This window comes from Pleurodeles waltl, chromosome 12, assembly GCF_031143425.1.
Source record: "Pleurodeles waltl isolate 20211129_DDA chromosome 12, aPleWal1.hap1.20221129, whole genome shotgun sequence".
Classification (NCBI taxonomy): domain Eukaryota; kingdom Metazoa; phylum Chordata; class Amphibia; order Caudata; family Salamandridae; genus Pleurodeles; species Pleurodeles waltl.
Genome location: NC_090451.1, coordinates 560,363,787 through 560,379,474, shown reverse-complemented (window position 1 = coordinate 560,379,474; position 15,688 = coordinate 560,363,787). Strand labels below are relative to the sequence as shown.

General features: G+C 43.5%; 1 protein-coding gene across 1 annotated transcript in view; it reads right to left on the bottom strand.

Annotated features, from left to right (window-relative positions):
• Positions 1-15,688, bottom strand: part of LOC138268210 (SNF-related serine/threonine-protein kinase-like) — a 262,877-nt gene that overhangs the window by 72,642 nt on the left and 174,547 nt on the right. The window lies entirely within an intron of this gene.

The following is a 15,688-nucleotide window of genomic DNA, read 5'->3' as shown; positions in this document are numbered from 1 at the left end:
AGGGCACCCACCCCAGACAATGAAGGGCCTGCTGCTAGTCGGAGTGGGCACACTGTGCTAGGGGCACAGGCACACTGTGCTAGGGGCACAGGCACATGGGGCCAAGGGTAGTGGGAGGGGATGCGTGGGCCACTTGACAATCAAGTAGGCCTGCCAACTAGCCATGCAGGATCCTGTTGGGTGTGCAGTTCTTTGCATGCCTGTCTCAATGGCCATGGGTAGTGGGCAGTTATAACACTCCTCATGTACATGTTTGCATCAGTCAGACCATCAGCAATTGACATGTGTATTCTTGCAGGTTCCCCCATGGTGTTCCCAAGTTGTAGGATGTTCAGAGGTGGGCATAGCGTATCATGGCATAGCATAAAATGCTAATGTTCTACCCTGTGTGACTGTTGTGCTGGCATGACCAATTGCATCCTGTCTCTCTCTCCCCCCCCCCCCCCACCCCGTCCTCCTAAGTCTTTGTGTGCATCAGCATCACCTGGTGAAGGAGAAGGGGCACTAGCGAGTGGGGAAGCTGAAGCCCAGGGGACCCAGGAGGCTGACACCAGCAGATCCGAGGACACCAGTGGGACGGAGGGTGAGGGGAGTGCCACAGGGAAGACCGAAATCGACAACTACATTTTCTGATACCTCCTCCGATGGCAGCTTCCTGGCGGTGGCGGACCCATTTGGGACCATCCCAGCACCATCCTTGACCGCCCTCCCTGTAGCTCCCCACCTAGTTGCCCATGCCTGCTCACCCAAGAGGGTGGGCATCTCCTTCGCTGCAGGCACCTCTGCCCCTGCCCCAGTGAGCCCTGCTGCTCTCAATGAGGAGGCTATTGACCTCCTGAGGTCCATTTCTGTCGGACTGTCAACTATCGTGAATGCCATCCAGGGACTGGCATCCCAGATGCAACAGTGCAATGCGTTCCTGGAAGGCATTCACAGTGCCTTGTCTTGCGTGCAGAGATCGTTTCAGGCTCTGGCCTCCTCCTTGACAGCAGCCAGTGCCCCTTCTACTTCTGCCCCCCCTCTGCTACCTGTTCCCATATCCACATCCAACTCCCCTCACCCATTCAAGGCACAGCTACTGACCTACATGAATCCACATCAACAGACATGGTATGCAAGGACAGACATAAGCACCACAGATGCCACCACGCCATGCAAACACTCAACAGACACATACAGACATAACAACATCCACACCCTGACTGACTCCCCTACCACCTCCCCCCTCACAGTCGGCACACCAGTCACACCTGCAGTCAGCACCACATCAGTCACTGATCCTGCCACATGTGCCCTCACTGCCACCGTCACCACATCCTCTGACCCACATTCATGCACCACAGACACCACAATGTCAACACACCCACATGCAGCACATACATCCTACCTGCAGACACCACCCCATGAATCCAACAGACATGGTATGCAAGGACAGACATATGCACCACAGATGCCACCACGCCATGCAAACACTCAACAGACACATACAGACATGACAACATCCACACCCTGACCGACTCCCCTACCACCTCCCCCCTCACAGTCGGCACACCAGTCACACCTGCAGTCAGCACCACATCAGTCACTGATCCTGCCACATGTGCCCTCACTGCCGCCGTCACCACATCCTCTGACCCACATTCATGCACCACAGACACCACAATGTCAACACACCCACATGCAGCACATACATCCTACCTGCAGACACCACCCCAACATACACTCACAGGTTCCCCCCTGCCATCTCACTGTGTCTCCTCCCCACCTCCTCCCAGTACATCTAAACGCACGCACTCACCCACCCAACAGTCTGCCAGCACACACATCATCCACCCACGCACCTGCGCCCAAGACACCTCCACAGACACAACTCACAACCATACCCACTCCCTCCACTCCCCAAAACATCCTTCTCTTGACCTCCCTTGTGTCCCTAAAAAACATTTCCTACGAGAGTTTTCCCTGTTCCCCACCAGTGACCCAGTCCCTCTTTCCCCCAAGCGCCCTGCTATCCTTCCAATGCCCCTGCGTTCTGCCTTCCACCTCCCAGTCTGCCACTGACCCTGGCCATGCCCCTCCACCACCTGCCACTTCTGCCCGTCACGTCCATTGCTCCTCCTGCCGAAGCCAAGCCCAAGCCCACTCCCTCTACTTCCAAGCCCAACCCACTCCCTCTACTTCCAAGGCCAAGCCCACTCCCAAGGCCAAGGGCAAACCTTCCCCCCCCACCCCGAGGGCAAGCCCAAGGACCCCCCCCTTCCAAGTCTACCCCTAAACAACCCCCCTTGAAGCCCAGGCACAAGGACCCCCCCTCCAAGCCCAAACCCCGAACCCCCCCCTCACCCCTGAGGTGCCTGCATTCCCTATTGATGCCCCTACCCTGTGGAGGCCTGCATTTTGAAGTCAGGAGTCAAGTTGGGGCGTCTGCTTGTGCCCAGTGTGCTCAGGGCACTGTGGACTTTTTGGACTGACCCATGGGCCTGTATGTACATAGTTATCTACGCAGTTTTTAGATTTATTACACATATGCGGCACAACACCGTTGGTGTTGATGGTACCTACCTAGTCCAGACTTTCCTTCCACATGTATGTGTGGTGGTTGTGGGTATTTGCGCGTGTGTGTGTGTGTTTTGGTACGGGTGTTTGCGTGTGTGTGGGCATGGCTTCCTGTGTCGTGTGTGTGTGTGTGTACTAACGTAATTCCCTTCAGTGTGTGCTAGGATGGTGTACTTACGGTTGGTATGGTGGTCGCCATAGATGGTCAGGGAGTTGCAAGGCCAGGTAGAGGATTGGGAGGAGTTGCAATCCACGTGCCATGGCGCCTATGGACGTGCCTGTGTTCCAGAAAGTAGGTGTTCTCTTTTATATTGTTAATTTCTGCTAGGCTTTTGGTGGAGGTGGTTCTGCCCCGGAAATCCTGGCAGGGTACTACCTCGTAATATGGTAGTGGGATACTGCCTGATCACCAGGCTGAAGCTGGCTACTGCCTAGCGCTCCAGCCCTTCCGCTGGGGTGGGTCGAATGGCAACTTGGCTGTCTTCTGCTATTGCCTTCCCAGTACTTGTGACAGGCTGTTGTCACTGCCGGGCCCGCAGCAGTGCCCTGCAAACTCCACCACAGCAGTACGCTGACTGCCAAACTCGTAATGCGGGCCTATATATCTCTGCATGGTTGTTGGAGGGATTGTGCTTTTGATATAGAAATAGACCCTGGAAGTAAGCAGATTATGTATACTACAATGGCTAGGTATGGAAAAAGCGAAGACAAAATGAGTCCAATACTAGCTCTAATCAAGGGGTTTGGGAATAATGCTCTATGTGTCCATTCTCAAAAAGATAGCTGATTATTTATGTGCGTAAAAGTTAACAAATGTGTACCTTCTAATCTTAAACGTGTGTGCTCCTCAGTCCCACAAAGTCTAGAAGACTCTGTCTGTACTCATGTATTTCAGATTGTAATTTGTATGGACACTCAAGTAGATTACATTTTCTGAATTGTAATGTGTATGTGTACGCTGTTCCCAAGGTGTAGATAAACCTAGTTTCAAAGTTTTAGATTGTCTGGTAAGGGGATATGCTACACACTGGCCACAAGGATAGTGGCCTACAACGCTCGGGTGATTCCCGAGTGTTTTGTTTGTGGAGCTTTTTCCTTGTGCTTCTGGTGTGGGCATTATATCCCTGATGCTCCTATTCTTTTTAAATAAATGAGAAGTGGCTTTTCGAAGGATAATTGGTTTGAAGTCAAAATGCGCCAGTGTTGATTTACAATTGTCTTAACCTGATTGGAAGATTCCTGATGTGTAATGTCGGAGGTCAGAAATTTATTTTCACTCCTCCTGCTGTCTTCTAATAAAGCTTCTCTCAGACTGTTCCGTGCTCTGTTCCTCAACGATATCCCTGGGGTATTCTTGCTGCAGTAATTTTTCTGTATCCTTCCTTCTTGAATTTATTTAACTCTGAGCAACTTCTCCTTATCTGCAAGAATCGACCTACTGGATGGATCTCCCTCAGCGCAAAGGGATGTGGACTTTTGAAGTGTAACAAGCTATTTCTGTCAGTTGGTTTGGAATATAACTTAGTAGAAAGTTTCTCATCACTGGCTTGAATCACTACATCTAAAAAATAGACTGTCAGATTGCTAGTGGTCATTGTGAATCTAAAGAAAGTATTTCAATTGTTCAGCCATTTAAAAAAAAAAAAAAAAAAAAAAAAAAAAAAAAAAGAAATCAGAAGGTTTTTTTTCAGTCCTGTGCCAGAGTACCATGATCCTCATTTCCATGTGATATGGTAAGATTTATGAGTAGGGTAATTAATGTACATGAGTGATTTCATTTTAAATGCGCCATCTCTATCGGTGATGCATGGTATGCAAGCTGTTTTCAGGCATAAAATTAGAAACACAAAATGTGTGACACCATTGACATTTTCAATGAGAGATTTGTGTAGCTTTTAGCACGGTTTGCATTAACACATGAATTATTCATTTCACCATAGCATTTTTGTACAGAGGGAGAAATTTCGGGTGATGACCATGCATACCATCACCATTATAAAGTGAAGTTGGTAAGAAATGCTGCTTTACTTTCCTGATGGCTACCCTGTTATGTGACAAACAATTGCTTCTTCTGCCATAGGAATCAAATTCCTACAACCACTGAGTAGGCGAGTAAACATTCACCTTACATGCTAGTGAGCACTGCATGTTTTTCCTCTAGTAGAGCGACTGTGTTTCTGAGGCAGTGCATGACTTATGTTCTGACAAAAGTCCTGGAAATAGAGGCCAGAACATAGAGGGTGAAGCATGTTGACGATTAACCAGGGTCATAGGACCATAACGTCCTTTACCTCAAATTATATTGTTTTAACCCATATCCAAACAACTGATAATTAAGGGAAACTAAGGTTGGTTTTAGGTATTTTTATATATTGTTATGTACCCCTGTTACAGTAATCTTCAAAGTGCTCCCTGGAATACGGTCAAGCCCATCCTGGCTTTTCGGGACCAGGATGGGATCCGATGATGATGCATGCCACTACTTGAGTGGGTGAGGGTCTAACATAAGAAAAATAATTATTTTGCTTATGAGATATCAGAGAGGGTAATCAGTTGAGAAAGGAAAGTGTTACATATGGTCTGAGGATAACCACTTGTCAGTTTGGAGCATAGTATATCCCTGATGGCTGGACACCCTGCTTTTACAGCATCTGGAGTTGGGTGACAATACCACCATAAACATCTCAGTTAGAGGGCCATTGAGGCCTCCTTAATATCCACCCTGCAGCGTTTTTAACTATGAGGTGGGACAAGGAACAGAAGGGGTGGGGTTCTTAAGCAGGATGATCTCTTAGTAGCGGGCAAGAATAGAAACAGAGACTTTTTTTAACCTCTAAGTTGCATCTCAGAAAGATAACAGAAAGAAATTATTGACAGAAACTGGAGAGGATGTGCATCTAATGGGAGGAGCAGACATCGTAGCACTCTAGAAATGCCCCCATCGCAGTTTTGAGTGATAAAATATCTAAAGTAGACAATGCAGTGAAAAGTGTAGATGAGAAGCAGTTAAAGTTGATTGGCAGAGTCTTAGCTCCATAACTTTCGGACACAAGTTCCAAACAAACAGAGGAGTTTAAAGGTTGGAGGGACTTTTAGTAGAAACCAAGCAAAACTTGAAAGAGCTTCAGATCCTATTGGTGAATACAGTGGAGGCAGTAATGTTGGTTGTGAGTTTCAAGGATTGGAAAGAGAACATTTTAGAAGAGGCCATCTGTAATTAGCTATAGCTGGACTAATAGCGATTCGTCTTCCATCCAAATTCACATCCTGCCATACTGACCAGAAAAAAAGACACTGTTTAGCACAAACTATTTGATGGTGGCAAAGGGATTCCCGGTGTTCGTGGGACACTTGGTGAAATTGCAAATAAAGAATCAAAGCATATGATTTTCTTTTTTTTTAACAGTTCGAGTCAGTAAATGACTTCTTGGGCGATCTAAGCTCTAGTAAGAACACAGTTTGTTTTTGGGGGGAGATCTGGGGTGAGGAAGGGATGAACAGGGGTTTGAGGTAGATAAGCCATCCTGGCTTGAATGATTGTGGGGGTGCTCCTCTCGAGTGGAAATATTTATCTTATATGAGTACACAAGTACGCTTCTTGAATGTCGGACTACTCGGACCGACTTTACCGAACACGGTTTCTTTTGGGCTTATCATAGCCTTTGTCAATTTAACCATGCTGTGACCTACTGGATGCCCTGAGTTTTTACCGGACTGACCATGTTACAGTGATTTGTTGATTCATCTCCACCTGTGAAATTCACAATTCTTCATTGGACATCATGACAATTCGGTCTTCACATATATGAATACATCTTTACTCATTATTCTCGCCTTGAAAAAGTCCTTCAGACGAAACACGTATTGGCTGTTTGATGCATTGTGTCTACTTTCCAGAAATAAAGGTTTCTCATTGGAAGAAGAAACATTTATACATGAATTTTGGACTTTTTTCTACTACTTATCTAGATTGTTTTGGACCATATCTTGGAGTGCCCTGGTATTTCCTTGAGTTCTCTGCGCTTCCTCTTTCCTTAAGGTTTTGTACTGAGAGTTTTAATTACAGAGATTACTGGAGGGGGGGGGGGTCATTATTAGGTTTAAAAGCCATATTTTGCAGTTTCCTATAGAGAGCAGCAGCCATGAAGGATGAAGATGGCATTTTGCTGGTATTTTACACAACAAAAGTATTTGTTCCTAAAAGCAAGGAGTACTAAAGTATGTGGAAAAGGAAAGTTAAATCATGACATACGGAAAGTAAAATTATGCACCATATTATGCAATTAATGGCAAATTGTATAGCAAATAACTGGCATTATCATGTAGCTATTTTTTCTTTTATTGACACGTTGGTATGAAAGAGATAGCAATCTTATAGGTTTTCATAACTAATATTAATATTGTATTTTTATAGAGGTCGTACAAGACTCAAGAGTGACAGAGCGCTCCACACAGAACACTGTATATACATTTGGCAAACTTCAGCAATAATATGAATGCCATAAACATTGAATGTTTGAAACAAATCTCTGAAGTACTGGTCCAAAACTGTGTACACAGATGTGGTTGGATGCTTAAAAACAAGGAATAATCATGGATCATCAAACGGTAGAACACAATATACAATAATGTGGTAAAAAATGCATTTTGGAGGAGACTCAACCTTCAGCGTATGATTAGCAAGCTTCAAAGATTGGTGCCTGGTATTAAAGAAGTGAAGGAAGAAAGTGCAGCTTTAACATTAAGTGTTTTTGTTCATTTCTGAATTAAGGTAATGAACTAATAATGCAGAGAGAAAGCAGAACAGAGTTCCATTCATAGCCTGCTTTCAATTACTTAACCTGCCACAGTTCAAAGTGTCCCTCTGGCGAGGGTCATATGATGAACCATTCAGCCCCACAGTGCAATGGAGTTCATGGGTTGCATGACACAATCACGCATGCCAGAACCACACATACCTTAACAACGCGGTCAGAACCACAACCCCATCTTTTCCACGCATGCCTTTAAAACAAATTTTGTTTAAAAAGTATGCTTATTAAGGAATATATGGAAAAGGCATGCATAATTGTGTTATACAACTCCCCCTCTTTAACATAAAAAAACTACCCCAAGTTCCCCACCGCTCTGAGACCCAAAACTACCCACACCTGTAAAAAAACCTCCCCCAAAAAAACTCTGGTTCCTGTTTACATTAAAAAAAAAACACTACCCAAATCCTTCCATCCGCCCTGAGCCCTACAACCCCCCACCCCTAAACACTAAACTACCCCGACACCCCCACCCACCCTGAGTCCTAAAACCTTTCACTACCCCTAAAACGAAATTACCTTGACCCTCCCACCCACCCTAAGCCCTGAAAAATAAACTACCCCAACCCCTCCACCCTGCCCCTAAAAAATAAACTACCCTGATCCCACCCACCCAAAGCCCTAAATCCACCCCACCGGTAAAAACTACCCCACATTCCCTGCCCCACTTACCTCACCGGATCCCCTCGTGATCCTTCCTCCTCTGTGCCCTTCTCTCGCCTTTCCTTAAACCTTCCAGCCTCTAAAAAAAAAAAAACTACCCCGCCCCTGACCTCCCCACCCACCCAAAGCCCTAAAACAAACTACCTTGACCCCCAAAACCTCCCTCTCCCCTAAACACTAAACTATCCTGACCCCCACAACCCAAAACAATAAACTACCCAATCTACAGTCCTAAAAAATAAACTACTCTGACTCCCCACCCCTAAAAAATAAACTAACCCATCCTCCCGCCCCTAAAACATTAACTAATATGACACCCCTACCCGCCCTGAGCCCTAAAAACCTCCCCATCCCTAATAACTAAACTACGCAAACCCCCCATACAGCTATAAAAAATAAACTACCCGACCCCCCAACCCCGCCCCTAAAAAATAAACTACCCCGACCCCCTCATACATCCTAAGCCCTAAATCCCCCCTCCTGCCCCAGCACCACTTACCTCTCCTCCTCATCTACCGATCCTTCCTCCTCTCCGGCCTTCCTTAAAAATTCCCCACCTCTAAACAAATTACTACCCTGACCCCCACCCCCAAAAAATAAGCTACCCCCGGCCCACAAACCCCTAAAAAATAAACTAAACCCGACCCTCCCACCCATCCTAAGCCTGAAAAAGTAAACTACCTGACACCATCTCCCTCCCAAAAAATAAACTACCCCGAAGCCCTAAATCCACCCGCCCCTAAAAACTACTCCCAAATCCTGCCCCAGCCCCACTTACCTCACCACGTACTCTCTGGATCCTTCCTCCTCTCCGCACCACTAGACCGCTCTCTGCCTTATCCCTGCATTAATCACGCATATGCGTTGTTCAGAGACATGCATGGTTAAGGCAGAGAAAAAGGCAGTCGTGATTTAGGCAAGCATTGTTCCGCTTGCATGGTAAACACCCGCGTGGCTTAGGCTGCGTTGTTTAGGAAGTTTCCCGTGCTCATGCACTACTGCATAGCCTTGTCACACTCGTGCCCACATGAGTACAACAATCAAGAGTTTACCCACAACCGTGTAGTAGAAGAAGTCTCTAATGTACTACAGCTTAGCATTGAACGTTACAAAAAAAAATCTTCCTCACTGCAACTTGGTGTGCTGCTGTACACTACGCCTTGGCTGCAGGAACCATTCTAGCAAAAAGGGGTCTTTTGCGTTTTGCCAAAGATGACTCAGTGGTGAGCTCCCATACAACCCTATGGCACGTACAATGCCAAACTTGCGCTTTTTCTTCGTGGGAGCACCAACACTAAAAATTCCAAATTAAGAGCACAGTTTAACATTTTAAGATGCTCTATCTGAGACAGTGGTCTGCCCATTGACATATTGTAGTAACCATATGCAAGAAGCAGCAACATTTCTTTCTGTGAGGTTTGTTTTGGTTTAAGGCACGTAAAACGTGACGGAATGCATTTTGTTCACTGGCTTGTTTTTGCGCTTGTTATCCACTTGTGACTTTTGCAATCTGTTTTTTTCTGCTTGCCATTTAGTGCTTTTTGTGATGGTTTTCTCCTCAAGTATTTTAAATCCCTCTCCTAGCCGACGTATTGTTCTGCTCTGCTTTCTTCTCTTTCATCATTTCAATAGATGTTTAATGCCTTGCTGTTTTCAACACCTCAATCTATATCTCCAATCAAGAACTGCCAAAGCAGGATTCCGGCCACCCCCTTGTGGGTTTTTCCTTCTAGATATGATCCTCTAAAGGAGACACCGGTCATCTTTCATTAATAATATTCTGTCAAGGGTGGCAACAAGGCTCCTGGGAGGAGTCGTACCTTTGTTTTGCACTCCAGAAGGGCACTCAACAGACCTACTCACCGACCTTGCCATCTTTTAAAATATGTCATTTAAGTACCACAATCCCACTCTTTCAAAATAACTTACACCTGCTTTACTACGTGTGAATTTAGAAGTGGAGTTTAAGAGCAAAAGCCACTGCAAACATTTGTGAATAAAGTTATGACTTTTTGTGCATATATATATGTAGACACATTACATTTATTTTTCTCTTAATCTCACATATCAACGAAAAAATCTGCACAATATTACAGATATTCCGCTGTCTTAAGTGCATTTGGGACAAGCAAATATCTACAGATCCTCCCTTTTTAAGAAGCATCTTTGGCATTCGACAAAAAATGTCTAGTTCTGCTTATGCAAGATACATATACACCCACCCTCGTGAAACATTCAGTTTTGGGTCAAATGCTACTGTCAATCCAGTGTATATCAGAATCAATATTAAAGTAAATGAAAAGGTTTGCTAGAGATTCCCATCACAATACTGACCTGATAATCCTGATTTTACAGACAAAAAGTAACAAGGAAAATACTGATATTTGTACACACACTGAAAATATGACTGTGAGAGGTTAAGACCCCTGCAGACTACAGTTAAAATGATCTTCAAAAGGAAAAATAACTCTCCTCCACTGAGACTGATAAGTTACAAGGCAACATGAGAGACGGGCACACTAAAAGGGAATTCCAAAATTAAAACAGAAAGTAACCTAAGTAATCGGAACCAAAAAAAGAGGAAAGGTAGAATGTTCCCCATTTTCACAATTAAGAGTACCACAAGAAAAATGGGAGCAGAATAAATCAATGAAAAAAAAGAATAAGGAAAATAACAAAAAAAGGACCTTGGATAAGCAGATTTGTGGATTGCACACCACAACAAGATCCATAGACAACAGAGTTAAATCCATTAGCAGCATCATAAAAAAACTGAGAAAGCAGACTGACGATGCCATTTGTTAGATCTGTTATTGATGCGGAAAACAAGGGAGCCTAAAACTGATCAAATAGAAGGGTTCTAGAAGCAAACAAGAATGGGCTGGAGGAATACACAAGATACCCTAATTTACTGGATTGAAAGTTTTCAGTAATGTTTCCAGAGAATTGGGATAGAAGGGAAAAAGCTATTTTTCGTTTTGTACTCAAAAGTTAAAATTTTACTATTCTAGAGGATCTTAATATTCATTTTTGTTAAATCAACTGTGGTTTGGCCTAATCTATTGTTTTGGATTTCTTGGCCTTACCTCTTTCCCCTTTTAGTGCATACTCCAAGACTAGCTCGGTCACATTTTCAATCCTGTTTGTTCTAACCGGTTTAACTTTAATGGTGGAGGTTACAATGCCACTTTTTTGGTTTGGTCACTTTGTGATCCCCATGAAGGTTTCTATCATAGCAGCAGAATCATGAATATTAGGCCACCCCACAGTATTTAGACCTTGGTCAAAACTTAACCTTGAAATCCTCTGCTCATACTTACAAGTGAAAGATCCTGAGCTCTCTGGCATTCTGGAGGATAATGCAAGGGCTGCTGACTAATGGATTCAACATTCTCTCCACAGAGCATTATCACATAGGTCCAGGTCAAAAAACTGCACTCAGGCCCCAGCTCCATGATTTAATTATACATTACTGAGCTTAAAGAAAAGGTGTAAGCAATTAGAATGTGTCTGCCACATTCTACAATCAGGAGGACAAAGATGTGTTCCAAGCCGCCTCTCAAGTCTACAGCAGAACCTGCTGGTCAGCTCGAGCAATTTATTATGCTGATAAGATTGGAAATGCTCATAATCCCTTCACAGAATTTGTCACTATTGCCAAATCTCTTTTTCATCCTACAGTTATTGCTCCATCCCATACTCTCTAGCAGCAAAATTGCAGTGACCTAGTCAGTTTTTTCCAAAACAAAATTGAAGATATTTATACCTCTTTGGCCATTTCTGGTGCTTCAGGCCTGAGCATTACCTCCAGTAATTCACTAAATCCCAGAATTAGGGACTTCTGCCATCTGTTCTAACGGATGTGCTTTCATATATAAAGTTGAGTTCTCTGTGTGATCCTCTTCCCTCAGGCGTTATCTGTACGGTAGGTTCATATCTTGTACCTCACCTCCTTTATCTACTAAATACCTCCACGACAGAAGGCACAGTCCCCACAGTGTGGAAACATGCCATGGTCTCTCTTTTGCTACTTTGGACGCCATGGAGTGGGCCAACTTTGCAAATATCTTTAAAAAAAATCTGTAATTTTAGAGGACCAAGGTTTACGAAAGGACTCCGTCAGGTTTTCGCTCTGGTTTTAGTACCGAAACACTAGGTGCAGAAGAATGTTTGAGATGGCAGCTGGACAATGGTGTGAAGGCTGTTTTGTTCCCACTGGATTTAAGCACAGCGTTTAAAAGCTGTGTTTCACTCTGTCCTACTTCAAAGACTAGCTGACAATGGTATTCAGAGCTCCTTTCTCAGGGGTGTAGAATTTAATAAAGTATCTACTTGTCCATGGGACAGGTTGCTTCTTAAATCTACTTGTCCTGTAAAACAAACTCTACTTGTCTCTTTGGTGCCATGTAGTGTGGTGACAAATTATAGAAGCAATCTCGTTATGTAAGAACTCTGATAATAGCCCCTCAGATTATGCAGGGATAATACTTTAGCAGGGCTTGAATACTTGCAATTTCAATCCCAACTACAGCAATTTCCTCATTTTGCCACATTTCCACAGATCTACATACTGGGGCTGGAGGAGGCAGTAAGCAATATTTTCATGGCTGGAATGCCTTTGAGTCTGCACACCTACTAACGTGCAAGTTTTAAGGATTTTCACCAGCTCTTCTCTAATCTTTTCAATATAGACAAAGGTTGGAAATTTACTCCTGATAATAGCAGAAGCAGAAGTTCTTCCATGGATGGGGAAAAAAGTGGTTGGAAGGTAAGTGAACTTGTAGCCGCTCAATAGATTTTCACATGAGCAAATCGACACATGCAGAATTGCTCATGCTAAAATACAGTTCACAAATATTTTCTAGGAGTACGATTTCCTGGCCTACTTTTGTAAGTTCTTGTGAATTCATGAAAGCCACTAATTCAACTACATATACAATGGGTTCATTTTTGTGACTTTCTTTAAGAATTGGGTCTCTAATTAGGTCTGGCGTTAACAAAGACATTTTGTTTTTATTAAACTTCTATTTCTCTCTCTATCTATCTATCAGCGGGATTTACTGTGAGTGATCACATTCTGCTCTTCCACAAGGAGCATATTGGCACACAAAGTAGTTTTGCTCAGTGCCAATAACTACTGCGGCGATCAGTGGCGTAACGAAACTGGAGGGCCCCCCCTGCAAAGAATATGGAGGGCCTCCCCCCGGACTCACTCAGGGAAGGTGCTGTGGAAGGCCCCCTGAGGGGGGCTCGGGGTCTTTGTTACACCCCTGGTGTCAATGTGTGCATTGTGAGACCAACAACGTTTTATCTTTTGCCAGTGTTTGTTATAATGGTGAGGGCCTGGCAGCTCCCACAACAATAAAGTGTTACAAAAGCCATGTCAAAACAAGACACGCATTGACAAAACTAAAAGACTCACAAAAAAAATGCTGAATCGGTTGGCTTTGCCAGTGCTTGTTTATTTTCATGCTTCCCATAATCTTGTTGAAAATGGTTACAATGATTTTCCATTAGGAATATTTTTGGAAAGACCATGCAGCAACACATTTTACGAAATTACGCTTCACAGAAATAGCACCTAAAATTTCATATTAGCAAAACTTTTTTTTTCCTACAAACATTTGCATCTAATCAGAGAGTATTCTGGGAACATTATATTTAGCCTCATATTGTTAAACATTTCAAATGTGTGTTTTAAATGACCTTTTACTTTTAGAATTATGCCATATTGCTTATGCTTGTCACTACTTCCTTAGTATAGCGATCTTCTGTTCTAGATCACACCGTAAAAGATTTTGGATCCATACGTGCTGACTTATGAGTACTCCCTCACGAAGACTCGGGGATAATAGTGTTTTGCCCCCGTCACGTGATTCCCACTACTCTTTCTCTATTGGTACGTGATAGTCCTTTTGTTAGTTCCTTTTAAATTCAGTTTACTCATTATCTTCCTCTTAATGACTTACGATCATTTTATTTCAGATCGTACATTATCTTGAAGAGTTTTACTTGATTAGGATAAGCCATTTATTCATGTTAACACCTTACTTATACTTTGGTACGTTTTTCTTTATTCAGACACACTTGTGAATGCTTAATTTAGCCCTCTCACTTACCAATTTCCTAGGTGTTATGACGCCTTTCCGTTTCCTTTTTTCCTAATGACACCCTGTCATTAAGAGTACATTTCTCAACCTTAGTTTCCGTTTCTCATCGCCAAATATCTAGTGGGAGTCTTTATCCCCATTTCTAATTCTCAATTTCTACTTCGTTTCAAGTGCACATCAAACTTTTGGTGATATTTATAATAATAACAAGTTTATCACTTGTGGTATACTGTAATCACAGTTTTTTTTTCTCTGTGGCTCCGTTTGGTAATGTCACTTGATGATTTTAGACACTCAAGCGATACTGGTGAAGGTCTTGGCCACGATTTTAGTGCCAGGTATTAATTTTCCATAATCATGTATAACTACAGATTATGACCAAGCTCATTATTATGTTTCTTACAGCATTGAGGAAGTCAATGAGATTAATTTCTCAGAGACGAAACACGTGTTGGCTGTTGGATGTTGTTGTGATGACCACATATGGAATCTTTCTGATGTGATGAACATGTATGAAAACCTCACACAAGAATAAAGACACTGAACTTTAACTCTGTTTGGATTATATATTGATTCTCCGAAGACCAAGAACCTAACTGCACAGACTCTTATCTTATTTCATACGAGTGCCCTGGCCTTTTGAATCAGTTCCCTTCTTGTAAACTGGCAGCCAAAGGGTTTATGCTGCAGGGGGTTGGGCCTACCTGTCCCAAGGTCACAATAAACATGAAAACAAGACCCCAAACAATATGTCCCGGACGTCAGGTGATAGAAATTCCAGGTTCTAGGACTTATGCCTTAGAGGACTTACAGTTGCCTTGTGGGGTGCTGCAGGGGTCATCTTTGATCCCTACATTGCTCAATATCTACATTCAACCTTTAGCTAACATTGTGAAGCCTCACTGCTTGACCCTATTTTTGTATGTTGATGGTACTCAAAGTATATCTTTACAGGCCCATGATGGCTCGAAGCCTACTAATCTTACCTTCTGTCTGGTGAAAGGTACCAATCTGGATGACAAATAACTACCTCAAACTAGATCACAGCAAAACAGAAGTACTGGTGATTTGGTCCTAACCGCAATTATGGGGACTGCAGTGGTGGCCGGATGATTTAGGACCACTGCCTTTTCTTAGCCCTAAGATGAAGAACTTCGGCTTCTGGCTTGACTCTTCTGCTCAATATGGATCATCACATTAACAACATTGCTTTCGTCTTCTCAAACATCTACATACAACTCTTTGTCTCTTTCCAATTTCAGCTCAAAGAGCCATTGTATAGGCCTTGATTATAGCCAGACTTGACAATGGTAACATCTTGTACCTTGGGGCCACTAAAATGTCAGTGAAAAGGCTTCAGATTGTGCAAAACAGGGCTGCCTGCTTACTTTGTCAAGCCTCAAAATCTACTTTGACCACTTTTCATTTATGTGAGCTGCTTTGCTGCCAATTGTCAAGCATAATCAGTTCAAAACACTGCGCTATATGCATAAAGCTTGATTTGGATGTGGCCCTAGATATTTGAGGTCACTGGTGCATCCTTATGTG